Consider the following 8067-nt stretch of genomic DNA (forward strand, 5'->3'; position numbering starts at 1 on the left):
GAATTTTCATGTTTTTGAATGAATATGCGAATATTGATATGTTCTTTCCCTGCATGAACCACCATTCAGCATTTAATTTACAGTATTTCGTATTCATCCCTACACTGTTGCTGTTGGGACTCGATATGTGAATAATATGGCTGGGATAGGGTGGCTTCAGAATCATCATCTCTCTCATTTTCTCTTTGAATAATATGGATTAAAAAAAAAAAAAACAAATTTTCAAAAAAATCGATCATGGATTAAAAAAAAAATCACAAATTTTCAAAAAATTCTATCATGGATTACAAAAAAAAATTCGATCATGGATTAAAAAAAAAAATCAGAAATTTTCAAAAAATTCAATCATGGATTACATAAAATTCGATCATGGATTACATAAAATTCGATCATGGATTACAACAAAAAACAAACAAAAAAAAACAAAAATTCAATCGTGGATTACAAAAAAAGAAAAAAACAATTCGATCATGGATTACAAAAAATTCAATCATGGATTACAAAAAACTCTATCATGGGTTACAAAAAAAGCAAAAAACAAAAAATTCAATCATGGATTACAAAAAAAAAACAAACATTTCGATCATGGATTACAAAAAAAAAACAAACATTTCGATCATGTATTACAAAACATTCGATCATGGATTACAAAAAATTCTATCATGGGTTACAAAAAAAAAAAAAAAACAAAAAAATCGATCATGGATTACAAGAAAAGAAAACAAACATTTCGATCATGGATTACAAAAAATTCTATTATGGGTTACAAAAAACCAAAAAACCAAAAAATTCGATCATGGATTACAAAAAAACAAAAATAATTCGATCATGGATTACAAAAAAATCGATCAAGTATTACAAAAAAATCTATCATGGATTACAAAAAAAAAAAAAAAAAAAAACCGTACGGGACTCGTCGATTCACTGTTCGGACTCGCCGATTCCGTACAGTGAATCGGCGATTCACTGTATAGAATCGTCCGGTTCTCTCTAGAACCGGACGATTTTCGATTTTTTAACCGATCCAGTCCCTTTTTTACTATTTTCGAGTCGAATCGGGCGAGTATGTTTCGACTCGACGTTTTTTAAAAACCGGTTGAAATTATGCTTATTGAAATGACAAATTGTGAATAAAAAACCTGAAATATGGACGTGCAGATGCGATAGTTGAGAAAAAAGAGGAATGGAATGATTATAATAGAGTTCGAATTTTCTGCGGGTCCCTCTGTTCTCTCTCTTACCCGGTACACTGCCATGGCGGCTCAGGGGTCAGCATATGCGGCCCAATTTTTCCACCTGGTGAGTAAAAGTCCATTGTATGAGAGAGATAGGGAAACGAGTTTCAAATTTCATTTTCGGTGATAGGAAATTAATTTTGAAGCTACAGTAAAGATTTTTGATACCAAAACGATGGAAATTAATTTTAGAGCCATAAAAAAATTTTGATAATAAAAATAATTTAAAATAAATAAATAAATAAATAAAACCTCGTGCTTAGAAAAAAAAAAGGGTGGGTGAGTCAAAGGCAAGAAAGAAGAAACGGTCAGAAACTCAAAAAGAGAAGGTATAAATGTTTGAGAAAGGTCAGTGGGAGAAAAAAAGAGATGGTGTATAGGGGAGAGAGAGTCTACATAAGGACTAACAAAATGAGAGAGAGAGAGCTGTTTGCTAGTTGGTTCTAGTTAATGTGTTTAAATAAGGCTTTCAAACTACTATTTTTCCAATATTTTTTTTTATATTTTGAAAATTCATGGAGAATTTGGAGTAGTTTCTTTTCCATTTTTGTTCCAGTTGATTGAGAAATATAAATTGCCAAAATTATATTATAGATATTTCTCCAATTTCGTGAGAACACTCTCTCTATCCCCCAAAAAAAAGGTAAACTACAGTAATTTGACAAAATACAAAAAATTACATATAGGTAAAATGTATACAATTTTTCCCATCCAAAATGGGGTAATGTATTTCTTAAGTTTCTTCTAGCCATAGCCACACAACAACAATCTATTTACTAGGTTGCTTCAAAATGCTCTACCTATTTTCAGTAATGCATTTCCTCAATAATGCACTGAAGAAGTATAAACTACTTATTACCTTTTGTATAAGGTAGTCACAATTAATCGTGATCATTTGATGTGAAATTGGGACAAGTTCAAAGTTCAAACGTAACTTTTTTGAACTTTATGATACAACCAAGCCATTAAATTTCATATCAGATAGTTATAAATAATTATGACCTCTTTATACGATAGATAAATTCTCTCATTGTATACAATCCCTAATGTATTTTACTTGAGAATATATTTCAAGATACCCAAATGGCCCTTATAGTCTTTTTGGTATTTTGAGTGGTAAAATATTGGACCTGAACAAGGAGCAAAACGAATATTAAAAAAATCCAAAAATTTAGATTTCACCATGAAAGCCCAAAATATGTAGGCTTTTTCTAATTTTGAAAAAAAAAGAAAAGAAAAAAAAAGGGTGTGTAATGAAGTTTCCTTAAAAATAAAGTAGTATCCTATATTTGAAATATTTAAGCTGTGGAGGAGTATGAATGGGTGATGATGTTGAGAAATATGCCGAGTTGGGTATACCCGGGAAATTCAAGATTCATCCTTGACCAATCGCTCAAGGAACACTCCTTTCAAGTCTTCTTTTGCAGGTAGACCCCCCCTAAAAATAATTTTAGTACCTCAAATTTTGCCGATGTAACCTTTTCAACCATATATTAACCTCAATAAATTTGTTTTCTAAATGTACCATTTATGCACTTAAAACAATAGCAAGACAGGCAGATCCCACCTAGAAATAATTTTACGAACCAAAATTTTGGGGTTGTAACCTCTTCAACCCATATATTAACCTCAATAAAAAAATCTTAATTGTACTACACTTAAAAAAATAATATTTAGAAACTGAATAGCGACTGTCCAATTTTTAGATGGTGAGATATTTTTTTTTTTTTTTGTTGGGCATTGTATCAATGAAGATGACCGGCGTTACCCAAAGAGGGTGTTTCTAGGAGGTCATCCATCCGAGCACTACTTTTACCCAGGCACGCTCACCACGCCTTTAGATGATGAGATTTACGTGCTATAAAACTTAAATATCTAACCATCTAATAAGTATTAAGTGGTTGTCAAAATTTCATATTGAAAAAATACCCTCAATTAGGTCTTTTGATAGAGGGAGTAGAAGTAAACAATGATCCTTACGGAGCATAGTACGTGCACTTGATCCAAATTTACTACCTCGACTTGATTTATTCAAGCAAAAGAATATCACGCTCCTGAGAAAATATACTGTCTATTTATCTTTCAGGCAAAATTCAGTATAGGAGTATTTTCAGGACCCAAAATTTGGGAATGTAACCTCTCCAACTCATATGTTGTACCAAATAAAAAATTTCCCAATTGTATTCTCTATGGGCTTGAAAATTGAATGAAAACTGTCCACTTTTGAAGCTGAGATCTAGGTATTAGAACTCTCAAAATTCAAAATTTTCATTAGAATATAATCATCGAAATAATTTTTCGATGTTTCCCAAAATTTCAGATCAAACAAATCTTCCCAAGTTAATATTTTGAACAAGGGTGAAACTTTACAATATGCTTCGGCACGAGTACTTAGAGATCTCAATCAAGAATGTTAGCAAGGTCCCTCTTAACTGTGGTGTTTGCAATGACACTATACATCATTTCAGATGGATACACTTTGGAAATTATAGAAGCCTACACTTATTTTTTGGTATAATATTTTCTTTTTTTATGTATACCTATATTAGGAAGGTGGTTCGTTGTATATGTTATTCTTTAGTAGTATACAATTTTGTAATCTTATAAATTGAGGCTCTTGTTCGCATTTTCAATAAGTTTAATAATACATCTTCTATGAGGATTTAAGGCTCAAATATATCGAAATACAGTTTCCCACATGGTATTAGAGCCTTATAATGGGGACTAGTTTTCCTTTTCAGCAAGGTATTTTCTGGGAGAAGTTTTCATATATGGGTGGGTTGGCCTTGCAAGAATCTAGTGCAAACATATCCTGTATTTTCTCTCGTTTCTTAAGATCATTGTTTTTTCCTGTATTTGATTCACATGGTGCAGTATGTTTAGCTCGTAAGCTGAAAATTGTGAAGGAGGCTTTTTTACTTTAGTTAATATGAGGTTTTATCAGATATGCAATCGGGGAGCCTTGCTCTGGTTCATGCACTCAAGGCCAACGAAGATCTTGTTGTGACATCTTTCAACCTCTCAAGCAACTTCTTACAAAATATACCATTAGCTGTATTTCTAAGATTGTTTTTGGTATGGGTTTCTCTTAGATACTCATCATTTTCCTTCTGGTTATTTTTGTTTTTTTTGCTTTTTACAAATTGATTCCCTCATGGTTGTTGCAAATAGTGGGTCTTCACCATCCATGGGTGCTAATATTTCATCTCTTTAACTTCATAATTGGGGTTTTTTGAGTGGACCCTCTTTATCTTTACCTCTCTAGAATCCAAACCCCCTCTCATGTCTAAAGCACCACCCAAATCACCATTATTATCATTAAGAGAACCACCATCTAAACCATCCTCCCAGAATATTCTAGTTGTGCCGATCTTTGATCAACCGTGTGATCCTTGTCCCCATCTTGTTAGAAGAAACTCAGTCTGCAAAATATATTGTTTGCAGCCCTAGGTTAATGCTTAGAGAGAGAGAGAGGTGCCGACTGCAAGTTTACTAATCTGTTTTTATATCTCTATAACTGTTGGATCCGAGTTGTCCTCCAGCAAACCATCATTATTATTATTATTATTATTTGTCTTTCCTCTTCTAGCTGAAAATCTCGAGTCTGAGTTTGATCTCAGATCAGTTTCTCGATAACGTCTGAGTCGGTGCACATACAAGGTTTTTGAAAAAAAAAAAAAAAAAAAATTTAAATAAAAGAAGAAAAAGAAAAAGAAAGAGGTTTCCTCTCCCTATTTTATCTTCTTCTCAACCAAAGGTTTTGTCTTCTCTTTCAACTCTCTATAGAAGTTGCATAGGCACTACTCTCATTGGGGACGATCAAGTTGCTATCGATTGATCAACTATCCATCGTGGAATAACAAGTTGGTAGTGGAATAACAAGCACCGCCCCAGCCACGAGATCAGAAGAATCGGTAATATTATTAAGTTGCCAGAGTCACAATTTGGTATTATGTCTCTCAAGCATCGAGCTCCTGTTTTCAATTTCTTTGATCGGAGAAGCGTTGTGTCTCTCTGTTCATCTGCCATTACAACCCAAGTAAATAGTTGCTGTCATACTCCCCTCTGATGTCGGATCCTTGGTGAGTCGAATCTGAAACCCTCCTCTAAATCCACTTCTGAAAATGGCTTTTGAAAACGACCGATTTGCAACATCTATAAAATAGCCACTGAGTCTTGTTTCGACTCGTTAATATGTTTATCTGTCGAGTCGTGTTTCGACACTCTGATCTGCTTTGGACATTATTCTCAACTCAGAATCTAAGGTCCAACTGTGCTTGTTAATCCGCCGTTGATTTTTGTTGGCTCTTCCAAGTGCCTCCTGTTTGATGATCGAATTTCGTGATCATGGTTGATGATCAAGTTTTCCGTAACTGAATTATGTTTAATGATTGAGTTTTTCATTACTCAATCCTATTAGAAGATGGAGTTTTTCATTACTCCATCTTGTGTGATGATCGAGTTTTTTTTTTACTCAATCTTGTATGTTCCGGAGGCCTGTTGATTTGTTGGTATACGAAAATGCTCATTCAAGACGTTGGTTTCTGAGGATCGCTAATTTGCAACTGCTCGAGCTTGTTCTGTTCGTGCTTTCTTTCTAATGCCTGCCTTTAATTGTCCCAACTGAAGTTGCTTTCTCTTAACCCATCTTGAGTTTGAGGGGGAGTGAGGAAATTATAGAAACCTACATTTATTTTTCGGTATAACATCTTTCTTCTTTTTATCCGTACCTATATTAAGGAGGTGGTTCAAATTGGGGCTCTAATTCACATCTTCAATAGCTCAATAATACAATAGTTTCTCACATGCACAACGTCTAAAAACATCGTGGCAGGTTAGCTATACCCTACCCGTAGTTCTTAGGTTAGCTATCCCCTATAAGCAGTTCTGAATTCTTGCAACCCAGTTCGACAACAACCCCTTGAAGCTTCGATAAACCCTGCAACCTATCATTCACATATAAAACAAAAATAAAAATGCATAAAATCAACGTCTTAAATTTATAGAAGAAATTTTTAATAAGGAAGAATCTTATGAAGAATTGTGAACAGCGCCTTGTATAATTCTATATATATCCACGTAAACCACTTAAACATCAGGACCTAATTCTTCAGAGAATGTAGCAAGAGCACTTCTAATCTTGTTGTTGAAAGAAACGGTAATGTCGTTGAAGAATGATCAATGAGAATTCTCAACTTCTAATTTTATAGATTGTCTAGAGAGAGATGCAAGAAGGAAAAGAGATTGCAATAAAAATTGCATAAAAAAAACTATGTTAAAAGAGATTATATGAAAAAACTATGTTAGATAGACATAGATACAGTTGTCCACTTCTGATATGAATGCATTGCCAAAGATGCCATTCTAAAAAAATTGATCTTTCTAACATAAAACTTGTATACATCAATTTAGAGGTGGTAATTTAGGTTAACATTAAGCATTATTATAGCGTGATTGTACGAGTGAGGTAAAAAGTGATTGCGAGAGGGAGGCAAAGAAATTTGAAACACAATAATAGTCTATTTGATATATTGATATCATAAAAAAAAGCATAGATACATATATCTGTGAAAGAAATTTAAATTACAATTTGGTATGTTGAAATCATTAAAAACCACAAATATATATGTCCGTGAAAGAAATTTAAATTGTATAGCGAGTAATGTGCATTACTAAGATGGAAGAAGGTTCTTAAAAAACAAATATGAGAGCACGCTGAATTTTACCTTACCACACGAAGTGGTTTTAAACAATATCATTAGTCCAGCGCTAATTACAAAGACCCAGCACAAAGATCTAATCACACAGCACTAATCACAAACACACATGAGAATACATAAAAAAATTGGTTTCTGCGTGATTCCCACCTTAAGTAGTTTTAAACAATATCATTAGTCCCAGCACTAATCACCAGCACTAATCTAAGCACCCACCACAAAGACCCAACGCTAATCACAAAGACACATACAAAGTAGCACGAATCTAATCACCCAGCACAATGACCAGCACTAATCACAAAGATACATGCGAAATAGTTTTCAACAATATCATTAGTCCCAGCACTAATAACAAAGACATGCGAAATAGTTTTAAACAATATCATTAGTCCCAGCACTAATCACAAAGACACCCTTCTGTATCATCTGTTGTACACTCCTACTAACTTCCCCAATAGCATCTTATATGCCTCAATTACTTTATTTATTCTGGAATGGAGAGATATCTCTATAACAACGCAACATAAATAACAATATCAGTAACTTTTCTTTTTATTTTTTATTTTTGTATTGATTCTTATTTTTGGTTAAGCTAATTGCATTAGTACCAAAATTGATGAGATAATTATTGCAACAATGAGAAAAGATAATGCACGAGATTAAGAAGAAAAGGTTAGTGCTTGGAACTAGACCAAACACATAGGAAATTACATAAACCGTTAAAACCCTCATTTATTTGAGAAGGTTGCAAGACTGAATTAGTTAGAATTTAGAATTAGAGGAAGGCATGTGAATTAAGAGGACATGAAAACAAGGAAGAAAAATAAAAAAAATGGATAAAGATTAAAAAGGTAATAACAATATACCTTTTAACATAAATTGCTTTAGGATCCACGAATCTGTAGATGATTAATTTTATATAATAAAGAAAATAGTTTGAGTTCTTCAATAGTTAGATCTTGCCATGAAAAATTGGATGGTCCTTGTTTATCCTTGAGCTATTATTTGAAATTTTTATTTCTTTTTCTTTTCTTTTTTTAGGTTGGTGTCATAAAAATTATCTTGGATCTTACTCGAGTGAGCAGTAGACACTAGGATCTTGCAAAATTGGCAAG

This window comes from Amborella trichopoda, chromosome 2 (genome assembly GCF_054954075.1).
Source record: "Amborella trichopoda isolate Santa Cruz 75 chromosome 2, AtrichopodaSantaCruz75HAP2 v2.0, whole genome shotgun sequence".
Classification (NCBI taxonomy): Eukaryota; Viridiplantae; Streptophyta; class Magnoliopsida; order Amborellales; family Amborellaceae; genus Amborella; species Amborella trichopoda.